This window comes from Berghia stephanieae, chromosome 4, assembly GCF_034508935.2.
Source record: "Berghia stephanieae isolate SIO BIC M18660-M18661 chromosome 4, UCSD_Bste_1.3, whole genome shotgun sequence".
Classification (NCBI taxonomy): Eukaryota; Metazoa; Mollusca; class Gastropoda; order Nudibranchia; family Aeolidiidae; genus Berghia; species Berghia stephanieae.
Window position 1 is genome coordinate 75,777,671 of NC_088363.1, and position 14,717 is coordinate 75,792,387.

The following is a 14,717-nucleotide window of genomic DNA, read 5'->3' on the forward strand; positions in this document are numbered from 1 at the left end:
TTTTAATCAATTTTTGTTACTTGAAGAATGTAAAATAAACTCCAAAAAACTGGCGGTCTTGCTCCAATAGAATAACAGACATAGTTTTTAAACTATTCAAAAAAGTGTGGACAGAAGTATCATCAACTTTTTTCATACATTTCGACACTTCCAAGAGCTAGTACTACTACACAATGAGGCCATGCTCAAGTTACCTCGGTCTAGCTCTCGGAACCTTGTTACTGAGGCGATCAAGTGTGGTTCTTATTACTCTTCATAGGTATGAAACAATGTTTACAAATAAAGAAAAAAGGTTTAAATATATTTTTATACAAAATTAAACAAATAAATAACGAAAGAAATGGGTAAAATCAAAAACTTCTGATTGATTCAGCTCTCCAGTGAGATAGCCTAGAGGATAAGGCAGTGCACTAAGACATTGAGATCACAAGTTCAAGTCCCATCCTTGACATCCTATATTGTATGTGAGCAAGAAATAACATGTATTGCTTTATCTATGAATCATCATTGTGCTGACGACTCGATTAAATCGGTCAACTTTTAGGTCTAGTCCATAAACACCAATTTTTTTCCCCTTTGAGCTTCATACAGGATAATCGTATCTACTTACTTTGAAATAAGTGGCCATGGACAGTGCAAGATAAAGAACTGAACAAGTGTGTATGAAAGATGCCAGACAAAGCAAGAAAGAAGACTACAAGAAAAAAAACCATCCCAAAAAATCAGTCTACCTCGACTGGGGATCGAACCTCAAACCTTATTAAGATTACCGGTCAGACGTGCAACCATTACACCACAGAGGCTCCCGATAGTTGGGACAATTTTAATACCTATATTCTTCACAAGGGTACGCGTTTTACGCTGTGAACCCTCGCTTGCATCAAACAACACATACATTGAACACGAGAGGAATAGGATGACGACATTTGAGTTGCTCCATTAAAAAAAATATTTTTTTTGAAAATATCAAATTAAGAAATTAAGGAGCAGGCGCCGGTGTAAGATAAAGAACTGTCCAAGTGTGTATGAAAGGTGCCAGACAAAGCAAGAAAGATTCCAAAAAATTAGTCGACCTCGACAGAGGAACCTCATTACGATTACACCACAGAGGGTATTAAAATTGTCCCACATAGACAGTGCTATTCGCATTTCCATGAAATAATAACGAAACAGCATAATCCAACTTCAGAGATACCTTCTACTATGAAATCCTTATTCTCTATACTTCCTGATAAAATGTGACCCGCCGCCTCAATCTAGTATTATGTCGTGTTGTATTAGAGGGAATGTGAAACAGTGACTTTAACTAGTTTAAAGGCCGTACTCTGGAGCAACACGTATTAAAAATTTGACCATAAAAACTCAAATATCGATCGATTTAAATGACACCCATCTTGGCGAAAAACTCTCAAACCTGAGACCTCGCGAGGAAGATAATTTCATAAAATTGCAGAATGGAACCAAAGTCATCTTTAATGTCTATATAAATTTCCATACAACTACTATACCCAGTCACATGAATCAAGGTTTAATATATGGACAATTTCGTTGTTCACAAAAAAGTACGTAACTCTTTTCAGGTGGAAGAGTCAATTTGATTAAGAACTCACACACTAGCCATAATAAATCTAGACAATCAATCAGAAGAAGGCGTGGAAAGCAGAGGTTTACAAACGAGCATGAACGGAAACAGTTTGTGGTAGGTCTATTATAACTTGGGCGGCATCATGACAACGTGATCAACATTTTAATCTTCGGATCCATCAATTTCAAGAGCGATGTAATAAATCTTTTTTCTTCATTCGGTCGTCTAAAAGTTTGTTTACTTATTCATATATTTTTGTTTTAGTTCATAACTGTCCAGCAAGCACCAGGATGCAGTGTAAAAAATAAAGAGACTAAATTAGCTTGTCCCCATATAACCCATCTATGTAATCGATTTAGAAATGTCTTGATAAGCCTAATCGGTATGATAATATTTTTAAAACTGGAGTTATCTACTCAAACTGAATAATAATGGAATATGCATATTATAAACAAAAAAAACTTTTTTAAAAAGCAAATATACAAACAAAGGACAAACAAAAACTAAGGGTAAGTCAGTCTCAATCTACCATTGTAGGTGCTTTATTTATGTATATACATAATTATATCTGGTTGAGTTTATGTTAACATTCATCACGTTGTCATCACTATCACAATCACGCTCTTCACCCCCATCATTGTATTCAGTCATTTCATTGTCATTCTTAGCAGCGTCGCTGCTATCACTATTGTCATTCTCGTCATCGTTACCATCATCCTCATCACTATTGTTATCCCCGTGTAACGGATCAAAATCGTCCATTTCCATTAGCAACACAAATATCATCGTGCTCATTAGTACTAACCTCATCATCATTAGTCTCGTCATTGTAACTACTACAGTTTTCAATGATACCATTGTCATCGCCATCAGCACCTTCAGCATGACATTTACTATAATCATCTAATTACAAAACGCACCTATGTTATTTGAGTATGAATGAGTATGGCTGCGCAGTCTTTATGGACGCTTACCGTGAATGTGTGTGTCACTTCGAGTTTGTCAGTTAGTAATTTGCTTCCATAAATCTCTGTCTAGTGCAAGTGTTCTTAGAATTAGAATGTCGTCATGTGTGTTAAGGTGCTGAGGCAGTTGAATGTTTCCTTGTGTTGTTGAAATCAGTTCTTCGGTTGTTGTTTCTAAATATATTTGATATTTTTTGAGATCTTGATTCAATGTTGTTGGAAGTGAAGTTGGTGTATGCCCTCTGTATTTGGCTCCTTGTTTGAAGTAATCATCCATTGAGGTTTGTGCTGGAATATTTTCATCTCTTCAGAGCACGTATCCGAGCAGTTTCCATCTTTGTTTCTTTATACGCGTACTGACTGGTTGTACTCTGCGTCTGTCATATACATCCTCATTACTGATTTTGTCTGGCCAATGTGGTAGGTCTCAATTGTTTGCGATGAAGGGAGTCCAGAATGTCCAAATTCTTTTTTGTAAGACCCCACGTACCACAGTTATCCATAAGGATTGGCAGCACTAGCGCTTCGTAAAGGCGTATTCTTTTATTTTCATTAATGATGTCCGTTCTGTTTGTAACGTTGTGTAGTTCTCTGAATGCAGTTTGAGCTAGCATTTTTCTCTGTTTGATGTCTTTATTTTTATTAATCAAGTTTCCGAGTTTCCTTACACTTTTCCATTCCGCTTGTTTCTTGTTAACCACTGTAATTTCTGTTTTGGATTCGTTGACCTTTAGATTCCAATGTCGCAGAGTATTGGATATTATTAGTGTGTGCTGCTTCGTCAGGTCTGCTGTATCAAAGGCAGAGCTCATGTCAATGCCCAATAAAGTGAACTCTTCTTTGTATTTTTCAGTTCTGGCTTTCAACTACCTATGAGCCCATACAATGTCACTGGTACTCCTATCTTTTGTGAATCCGCTCTGTGTCAAAGACAGATATTCCTCCACTCTTTATAAATATGGTGACATTTTGATCGGTTGTGTTTACGTGTTTTATACACAATGTGATAGTGTTGTGTGCGTGTGTGTTTTGCATGATACTCATTTATATACTTAAATTAGGGATTGATGGTTACTATTCTTTTTTTCGGATAAATGATTTTTTTTTAGCTTTTATATAGCGCAATATCCACTAAGCGTGCTCAAGGCACTTTACAAGGGATCCTGACCAACAGCAACAATTAACATTTAGGACGGGACATGACGCCTGTTAGGCGATATCAAATTTTTTTCGGACAAATACAACGCTGTTAACGGCCAGGTACTCATTTTACATCTGAGTACGGTGAGGGAATGTGAGTAAATAGTCTTTTCCAAGGACTCAACTATGCGCCGAGCGAGGCTCCAACCCAGGACCTTCCGATCCGAAAGCGAGTGTTATTCCACTAGATGACATAACCGCACAATTTTTGCGTGTGTTTATATATTATTATATGTGCCCACATGGTCAAGTAAGGGTTATTTATTCATTTATTTACTTATTTATCTATATATTTATTTTCTCTGTTTATATACTTATCTATCTAATAATTTTGGTAGTTTCTTTTGGTTAATTATTGATTTTACTGGTATTGATTTGAAATTCTATGTTAAACTTTATTTCATATTGGCAAGTGCCATAAATAAACATTTGAATTGAATTGAATGAAGAGAAATGTATTTCTAAAGTTCTTTGGGGTTTATGAGTATGCATATTTCGCTCGGTTTCTTTTATGTCAGCCTTATTTTTCCACCTGGATTGTATCATTTAACAGAAGGTAGGTTATTGTGTACGGTAAATAAATCAATCAGCAATAAACACATTGAATTTGGGTCACGGGAAGCTCTCCATAATCAAATCAGGTTAATGAAAACAAGGTGCGAGTGGCGACCAAATTTTAATAAGATTACAGTAACGTTTGGTTAACCACACATCGAATGTATCAGTCAATGTGCGTATAGTCTTTCTTGTTTGGGCATTTTAGGGGAGGGGGGGGGGGGGGGGGGGAAACTTCTCAGACTGTATCATATTATACTACATGGTCTCTCTCTCTCTCTCTCTCTCTCTCTTATATATATATATATATATATATATATATATATATATATATATATATAAATATAAATATATATTATCTATCTATCTCTCTCTCTATCTATCTATCTATCTATCTATCTATCTATCTATCTATCTATCTATCTATCTATCTATCTATCTATCTATCTATCCATCTATCTATATCTCTCTCACACACACATACACACATACACACACGCGCGAACATACACACTTATATATATATATATATATATATATATATATATATATATATATATATATATATATATATGAATGTTGGTGGGTACTTGTAGGTACGAGAGTGCTCGATAATATTGATTAGATCATATAAAATAAATAAGAACACCCACATTATTCTGTCGAGACGATGGTTTCGATGGTTTTCCATCTCTTCGGTCAACAATAAGTCCGTAGTGCATCTTCAAATGAGTTCATTGCTGGTGTCTTTTCGTCCCTATTTTTTTGTTCCGGAGTGTATGTTATTGATTGGGCAGTGATTAGTATTGTTATGTAGTGACATGTTGTAGTGTGTTCTCATTGTGTGTGTGTGTGTGTGTGTGTATGTATGTGTGTTTGTGTGAGCGTGTGAGGGTGTATGTACTATTTTTATCTACCACCACCCCCTCCCCTCCCCCCTTTTCCACACAACTATATTCCACAACATAGCATCATATACAAACATATAAACACCACACACAAATACACACAAACACACACACACACACATATAAATATATATATATATATATATATATATATATATATATATATATATATATATTGCTTATGTATGGGGAATCTTTCCAAATTTCGAAAATCATAATTTAAATATTTTGGGAGTTTCTTTGTGCATGGCTTTTTATAAATCATTTCATTCTTGTAAATTACTAGTGGAATATAAATGCGGTATGAAATTTAAACTCCGTAGTTAGTAAACATATCTGTTATAATAAAGTCTGTAACGTGTACAAGATTAGATATAATCTGTTTAGCAGAGAATTGATGAACGATAAAACAAAGCCTGGCATGAGAACAGCAGAAGAAAGGTGAGTGATAATACATAACCCAGATTCAAATATGTAATGTTCATAATGAAGATTGGATACACGTATGGATTCTCTGTGGGAATTTTAAAAATACCATCAGATAAACGTCTGATGTAAACAGGAAAGACCCATGCTGTCCAAAGTGAATAGATGAGTGTTAAAAATCTTGGCCAAAGAAAAATAGAAAGAAGCTGCCTAAGGTGGGGTTCAAAGCCAGGACCACCCTGGTCACAGTGAAGTGCATTAACCACTTGATCACCTCGTCGCCGCCCGCCACCCACTCACAAATAATGGTAAGATAGGCAGTTTTTTAAGATCGAAATTTTAATGAGCGGATTTTATACGAGTATTTCACTTGTATCATATTATACGTTACTATAGGAAACAGACATTTTAAAAAAATACATGTTTAAAAAGAAAAAAAAAGCTAATTGAAATCAGAATCATTAAAGAAGTTGATAGTGAGAATTTATACGATCGATGTCAAATGTAACCTTAAAAACGTTTTTAAAAACGTCACTGATTTAAAATCTACTCTTTACCACGTTCTTGATAATCATGTTCCAATTGTAAAGAGATTTGTGACTGACAGACTAGAAGCTGGTTGGTTCAACTCCGAGGTTAAAAAAGGCCAAACAAACAAGACAGGAAACGGTCACAAAGGCTATGGCAAAAAAAACTGGATTAACTGTCGATAGTGATATGTACTGCGCCATGAAAAGAAAATTAAAGAAAGAAAGCTAAAAAGTATTATTACATTACAAAATTTAGAAACATCAAATAATGTAAAGAGCTGAGTCACGTGACAACCAAATTGTTTGGGAAACAAAAATCTAGAACTGTCCCAAACTGGGTCAAACCCTAATCTAGCTGAGAGCTTTGCGACCAACTTTAACTCTAAGATTTGAAATATGAGGAAAGAGATGGACTCTACAACACAAAAACCGTGTTTTAAAAGTTTCGATGGAACTCCGCTGTCCATATTTGAAACAGCAACAGGAGAAGAAGCTCGACAAATTGTGATGTACAGTCCAGCAAGTTTTTTTGTGAATTAGACTCAATTCCTACATATTTATTTTAAGAACACATTGATGTTTTATTACCAACAGTAAACAACATTATCAATTATTTTTTCAGTTCAGGCATAATTCCTGATACTTTTAAAATAACCATTGTAAAACCTCTTTTAAAGAAAAGTGGTCAAGACATAAATGATTTCAAAAATTACAGACCTGTATCAAACCTTTCCTTCTTATCAAAAGTCATGGAACGTATCGTCTTGCGTATCGTCTTGAAAAGACTTTTTAAACACAAGAATATTAATAATTTTACCGAACCTCTCCAGTCTGCATATAAGGCCTTTCATAGTACAGAAACTGCTCTAATGAAAACCAACACCGACATTCTTAACGTCATTGACAAAAATAATGCATGTTTGTTTGCTCTTTTGGGTCTATCTGCAGCTTTTGACACCATAGATCATGGTATACTCCTGAATAGGTTAAACATGACTTTTGGCATAGTGGGAAAGAAACTTGACTGGCTGATTTCTTACTTAAGCATCAGAAAGCAGGTAGCATGAATAGATAAAACAACGTCTCATGAACATCCTTTAAAATTTGGTGTATCTCAGGGATCAGTCATTGGACCTGTTCTCTTTACAATATACATTCTGCCATTGTCTGAAATTTTTGTAAAAAAATAAAATATCTTTCTATCTTTATGCAGATGACGCCCGATTGTACAAATTCGACACACCAAACAATATCCCTTTTTTAATTACACGTATGGATGATTGTATCACAAATATAAAGTGTTGGGTGTTATCAAAGAAATTGGAGTGAAATGCTGAAAAGACGGAATTGATTACATGCGGAAATACCAATGAAAAAAATTAAGTTTTATCAACAGTCAGTCCAAATATCAATTGATGTCTGATACAGTATATAGTCCTCTTTATGTGTTCAAAACATTGCTGTCATTTTTTTATAACAATTTATCCATGCAGACACAAATGATTAACCTTTGTAAAATTCTAAATATTTATCTAAAGAAAATTGCCACTATCAGAGATTATTCGACAGTTGAGGTAACCAGTCAGCTTGTTATCAATTTTATTTTATCACGTATTGATTACGATAATTCCCTTCTTTTAGGTGTAAGTCAAGATTAAATCTCTCGTCTTCGTGTCATTCAGAACAGTGCCGCAAATTAATTTTAAGAAAAGCTCGTATGTCCCACTCCCTCCCAATTCTCTACGATTTGCACTGGCTACCAGTCAGACTGAGATTAAATCGCTATAATTTGTTTTAAATTTTTAAATGATGAAGCTCCTATCTCCTTTTTAAAAAAACCTATTACATCCTTATACACCTTCCAGATCACTAAAGTCATCATCTAATGAAACTAAACCTTTAGTTCCTCTATTTAAATACAATCGTTTTGGCGAGCGATCCTTTTCTGTCATGGGACTCTATGTATGGAATTCTATCCCTTAGAACCATCAAGGAACAACCAATTTTAATTCTTTTAAATAGAAACCAAAACATTTCATTTTCATGTTTTAATCTGAGAATGTACAGGTCGGTTATGGCCCTATGTATGAATCGTCAATTGTGGGTCTGCTTGAGTGTGTGTGGTTTTTTTTTTAATTGCGCTATACAAATGCCATCTATTATCATCATTATTATTATTATTATTATTATTATTATTATTATTATTATTATTATTATTATTATTATTATTATTGCCGCATTAAAGTTAGAAATAAAACAATAAAGACGAAATAACAAGCACCTCATCGCGTCAATCCTATTTTATGTCGGAATGAACTAAATAATGAAAGTTTCATTTTAAAGTCAAAATGATAGGATTAGAAAATGCCAGTTATTTAAAAGTTTGACCAGTTAACTGCCGTACTCTGAAAAAAAACTCGTATTTAAAAATGTAACCAGAATAGTCGTCCTTCGATTGATATGACATCTTGGCAAAAATCTGGAGTCTCGCTAGTTTTTTTTTCCAGGGTGAGGGTTATTTAAATCAATCCATATTTGAAGGACGGGTGTTCTGGCCAAATCTTTTAATACATGTCTTTCCAGAGGACGGCAGTTAACGGTTTTTTTAAAATCTCACTCTCTTTGAAGAGAGAATTTGATTTTAGACACATTCTTTATGTTAAACTTAAGACTGACTTATTTACATAAAGATAATCCAAACACGATACCGTTTTGAGATTATTGGTCACTTATTATTCGCTCCATTCACCCCAGGGGGATTTTCTTTATTACTTCAGGGCACATCTTGAGAAAAAAAAACCTAGATAACATGCGACAGCAACAATGTGGCTGAGCAATGGGGGAAAGTTTCTTGCTCAAAGAAAAACGAGATGACAACAATGGGGTTCAAACCCAGGGTCTCCGGGAGGGACATTTTAAAGCCTCATCCATTCGATCGCCCCCCCCCCCTCCACCCCCAGCCCCACCCCTTCGTAACAGAATGTGGATAACACATCCATTGAACAAACGAACCACATGAGAAAAGTAGAGAGGGAGGATTATGTATCAAAGGTCAAAAAAATAAACTGAACAAAGCCCCGGACTGGGGCTCACACGCTGGTTCAACTACGTTCGGCCAGTGATTCCACAAAACTGGTTGTCCCTCGAATACGGAAAAATGCTAGAATGAAATCCTTTTCTCATTTCGGACCCTCTGTTTGGAACGCCTTACCACAGAGTATGCGTGAAAAAGAATCTTTGTCTATTTTTAATCGTTCGCTTAAAACATATATGTTTCGTGTTTAGTAGATGGTATGAGAAGCAAGATAGGTATGTCTGGTTTGTGTTGTGTTTGTGTGAATGTGTGTGTGTGTGTGTGTGTGTGTGCGTATGCTTGTGTGTGTGAATGAGTATGTTACAGCCAAAGTAATTTGTAATTTAAGCGCTTAGAGTCTGTTGTCTCGGAGTTATAGCGCTATAATATACGTTTTCAGCATTATTATTATTATTATTATTATTATTATTATTATTATTATTATTATTATTATTACCATTATTATTATTATTATTATTATTATTATTATTATTATTATTATTATTATTATTATTATTATTATTATTTTAGGCCATTCAGCCAAATGTTTTCCCACTGGTGTGAATTTAAGTTGGATTAAAACTGAAAAGAAAGGATCATTTTTCTACATTCTTGGCAATATCTTAATTTTAATTAGTTATACCCAAAACAGATAATCTAGTATTGATCAAGTGAGTCATTGTGACTAACAATCCCTTCTTCACTTCCGTCATTTTCATATTTCCTATCAGTCAAATCTTAATGACGTCAATCAGCCCTTTATTATTGTTTCTGGACCACAAGATGGGTGATTGGTTCTCACTAAGGCATATAACTCAGACTTAAAACGCATAAGGTTGCATATGACAGTTTTGTGAGTTGGTATATTTCATCTAGTGTGTAGATCGTGTGAGTATTTTACTTAAACGCGTCAATAGTTCACTCCAATATATTGCCAGGCAGACCCGATGGGACACATATTCAGCCTAGTCGATGTCGATGAGCTGTTACATTAAAGTAGGCTTGCATAATTTAAAAAATAAAATTGATAATATTTCCATGACCTTTATACAAAAATACGCATTTAAAATTTTGGCCAGTTGAAGAACGAGTATTCTGGCAAAGTTTTTAAATGCGTGATTCTATTTTGTTTTGTTTTCTTTTCTTTTTTTAAAATTTTTGTATTGTTTTTTTTAAAATGTTGTAGTGTTGTTTTATTTATTTAGATATTTTTTTTTTTGCTTTTAAAATTTATTTTTTTATCTGGGGGAGGGGGGGGGCTTTTGTTTGGTTTTGGGTTTGTTCTTTACTGTTGGGGGGGGGGGGGGTAAGGCAGTATAGAGAGTGGTGTTTATTGAATCAGCAAGTAAAATATTTAACACGAAAATAATGTCATATCGAAGAAATTAAACATTTTGATGTCTACGTCAGGTTTAAGCTCACACTGATGCCCATCAGCAGATCGGATCTCTGCCACCAGTTCGTGTTCTATCTATAGGCTATAGCAAAACTGAAATCGAGAAGCAGCCACATTTTAATAAGATTATAATATTCTTGTGAAAAGTAAGCCTAACGTTCTGTTAACCTACACATCGTGCCTATCAGTATAACCCTTTCCCGTCACAAAGTTTAAATTGATTTTATTACTTTTACTTACTCTGTGTTATTGGTAGGACGGAAACGATTCTTCTTGTGAGGTAACCATCATGGCCGTCATCTCACCTGTATCCAAACAGTGATAATTATAGTCTTTTTCCTCAATGGCCATTATTGCCCCTCAGGAGTCGGCAGGCGTAAACTGGACTAGGTTCGAGTAGACGGACACTCTGCCTGTCACCTGCACCTGCATTGTCATAATACCTATGCTTTTAGATTAGTCAACTAGGAAAACGGTAATGTAGACTAGATAATGATTCAATGATGGTGTGGGATACCTGAGTACCCAAATATCAGTATTCGATTACGTTATTTCAAGAATAAAAAGAATCACTTCGATTCCAAAATGGCTGACTATTGTTGACGTTTTCTACTTAACAAATTATCATTAGCAATCTACAATACACTACAAATGGCGACGAGCATCTAGAACCCAGATAAGTGCAATAACGTTTACATGTATTTTCATTCTACCAAGCCATAAAACTATAATCTATTGACAGACTACTACCAACTATTGAGCTTGCATTCTCCAGTCTTGTACGTGTACATACCAACATGCCAAGACCCGACACCTTCAACGAAGGACTAGAGTCCTTCACAAACTATAAAGAAAGACTGGATGCGTTTTTTGTTGCAAACGACATTGCCGAACAGAAACAAACAGCAACTCTGCTATCATCCATCGGGGCTAAAACGTACAACACACTACGATGTTTGACGTCACCCGACCTTCCCTTTAGTAAAAGTTATGAAGAACTTTGCAAACTGCTGTCCAACCATTACTGCCCCCCTCCACTTGAGATAGTTGAAAGATTCAAGTTTCATAAACGCAGTCAAGCGATGGACGAATCGCTTCCTGATTTTTTAGCATCCATAAAACGGTTGGCTGAACACTTCAAATTCGGAGACAATTTAAAAATGTCTCTGCGTGACAGATTTGTTTGCGGAATACGCGATGAAACCATACAAAAGAGACTCTTGCAAGAGTCAAATCTCACTTTAGAATCTGCAACAGCTTTGGCACTTGCAATGGAAACTGCCCAGCGAGATGCAGCGGAAATCCACACAACAACATCCGTCAAATCAACAGCTGATCTCAACATTATAAAAACAAATCAGCCTTTACCTACTAACAGAAGACATAACTCACAAACATACCCACCGTGCCAATCATGTGGGAAAAATAACCACAGGAGAGCCGACTGCTACCTCCGTGATGCAGTGTGTAAGTCATGCAACAAACAAGGACACATTCAGAGAGTGTGTCAGGCCAGGAAGGGCAGCCAACAACAGAGGAGAGGAGGAGACAGAACCTCACAATCCCGACAAGTTCACGAGCTAGATGAAGACAATGTTTCCGAAGATAATTTTACACTGGAAATGTTTCACATGGAAGGAAACACACCAAAAATAAAGGTAGACTTGCAAATCAATAATATTCCTACAAAAATGGAAGTTGACACAGGATCTGCTGTTTCAGTGATGACGAAGAGGGACTTCACAAAAACATTCAAAACCTTCCCAAATTTGGAAAAGACAGCTGTTCGTCTGAAAACATACACAGGTGAAACCATTATTCCACTGGGAAAAATTTCAGTTCATGTAGAACTCAACAATCAGAAGAAAATACTTCCACTCCTTATACTTGACAAAGGCAGCAATCCTATTTTGGGAAGAAACTGGTTGGCCGCTATAAAACTGAACTGGCAGAGCATACATCAGATGACGACACCTAAAGATAGATTCAATACAGAAAAATTGAAAGCTCAGTTTCAAGATATATTTTCAGATGGAATTGGAAAAATAAAAGAAATAGAGGCAACACTTCATCTAAAAGAGGGAGCCGTTCCCAAATTCCACAAAGCCAGACCAGTGCCGTACGCCTTAAAACAAAAAGTTGAGAAAGAACTAGACAACTTAGAAGAACAAGGGATAATCACAAAAAGTGCAACCTCGGATTGGGCCACACCCATCGTACCCGTATTGAAAAGCAATGGAACAGTGAGAATATGTGGTGACTTCAAGGTAACAGTCAACCCAGCACTTAACACAGAGCAATACACAATGCCAAAAATGGAAGACATGTTAGCTACTTTGGAACAAGGTCAAACATTCTCTAAAATTGATCTGAGACAAGCATACCTTCAGCTCCCTATAGACAGTGCGTCACAAAAAGTAACAACAATCAACACATCAAAAGGACTGTATTCCTTCAACCGTTTAGCGTTTGGTATTTCTTCGTCACCAGCAATTTGGCAAAAGACAATAGACACAATCCTCCAGGGAACACCCGGAGTTCAATGCAACCAAGATGACATGATAGTCACAGGGAAAACAAACGATGAACACTGGCAAAATCTGCTACTAGTCCTAGCTAGACTTCAAGAGTATGGACTTAAGGTCAATCTTGAAAAATGCCAATTCTTCCAAGACGAAGTTATCTTTTGCGGTGTCAAGATAACCAAAAATGGCTTGCACAAAACCGAAAACAAGGTCAAGGCCATCATCGACGCACCACAGCCAACAAACAAAACACAACTCAGATCATTCCTCGGGCTTGTAAATTATTACCACAAGTGGCTGGAAAATGTAGCTCAAATTGCGAAGCCACTGTACAATCTTCTACAGGATAACACAAAATTTGAATGGTCAACTGAAGCTGATCATGCTTTCATTCAAATAAAAACAATGATCGCTTCGGACAAAGTCCTCATGCGCTACGACGCCGATCGACCATTGCGACTCGCCTGTGACGCTTCACCATACGGCATCGGCTGCGTTCTCTCGCACATCACACCAGAAGGCGACGAAAGACCTATTGCATACGCCTCAAGAACCCTCAATAAGGCAGAACAGAATTACTCCCAACTAGACAGAGAAGCTCTAGCTATCACATGGGGTGTTAAAAAGTTCTTCAATTATGTATGTGGCAGGCACTTTACACTAATCACTGACCATCAGCCACTCAAATACATTTTCTCGCCCACAAAACCAGTCCCTGCAATGTCTGCAGCCAGACAACAGAGATATGCAATTTTCCTTTCAGCCTTCGACTACTCAATCGAATACAGGAACTCCAAGTCAAACGCTAATGCAGACGGATTTTCACGATTGCCTTTACCCACCACAAACTCAAGTCAAGAGGCCGATTCAGCAGATGAACTATTCTATACAGAAGTAATAGAGTCCTTACCAGTCAACGCAGCAAACGTTGCCAAAGAATCACGCCACGACAAAACACTGTCACAAGTCATACATTACGTCCAAACTGACAGATGGCCAAACACAGTCAACGAAGAACTGAAACCTTACTTCAACAAACAAAACGAACTGTCAGTGCAACAAAACTGTCTCTTTTGGGGATATAGACTCATCCCTCCACAAAAACTGCATGCAAAAATCTTATGTGTTCTTCATGAAGGACACATTGGTATAGTCAAAATGAAAAACTTGGCTAGGGGATACTTCTGGTGGCCTGCTATTGACAAACAAATCGAGGCAACTACAAAAGGGTGCCCTGGTTGTGCTTCAGTTCAACCTGATCCACCGAAAGCTCCTCTTCACCCATGGCACTGGCCCGACAAGCCATGGCAAAGAATTCAAATAGACTTCGCGGGACCATTCATGGGATTAATGTTTCTAGTGGTCGTCGACGCCCATTCCAAATGGGCCGAAATAATACCGACATCCAACGCCACATCCATTTCAACAATCAATATATTGAGCAATCTTTTTGCAAGATTTGGTTTACCTGAACAGCTCGTATCTGACAACGGTGTGCAGTTCACATCCAATGAATTCAAATCCTTCTCGGATCGTCGTCATCGTCAATGATAT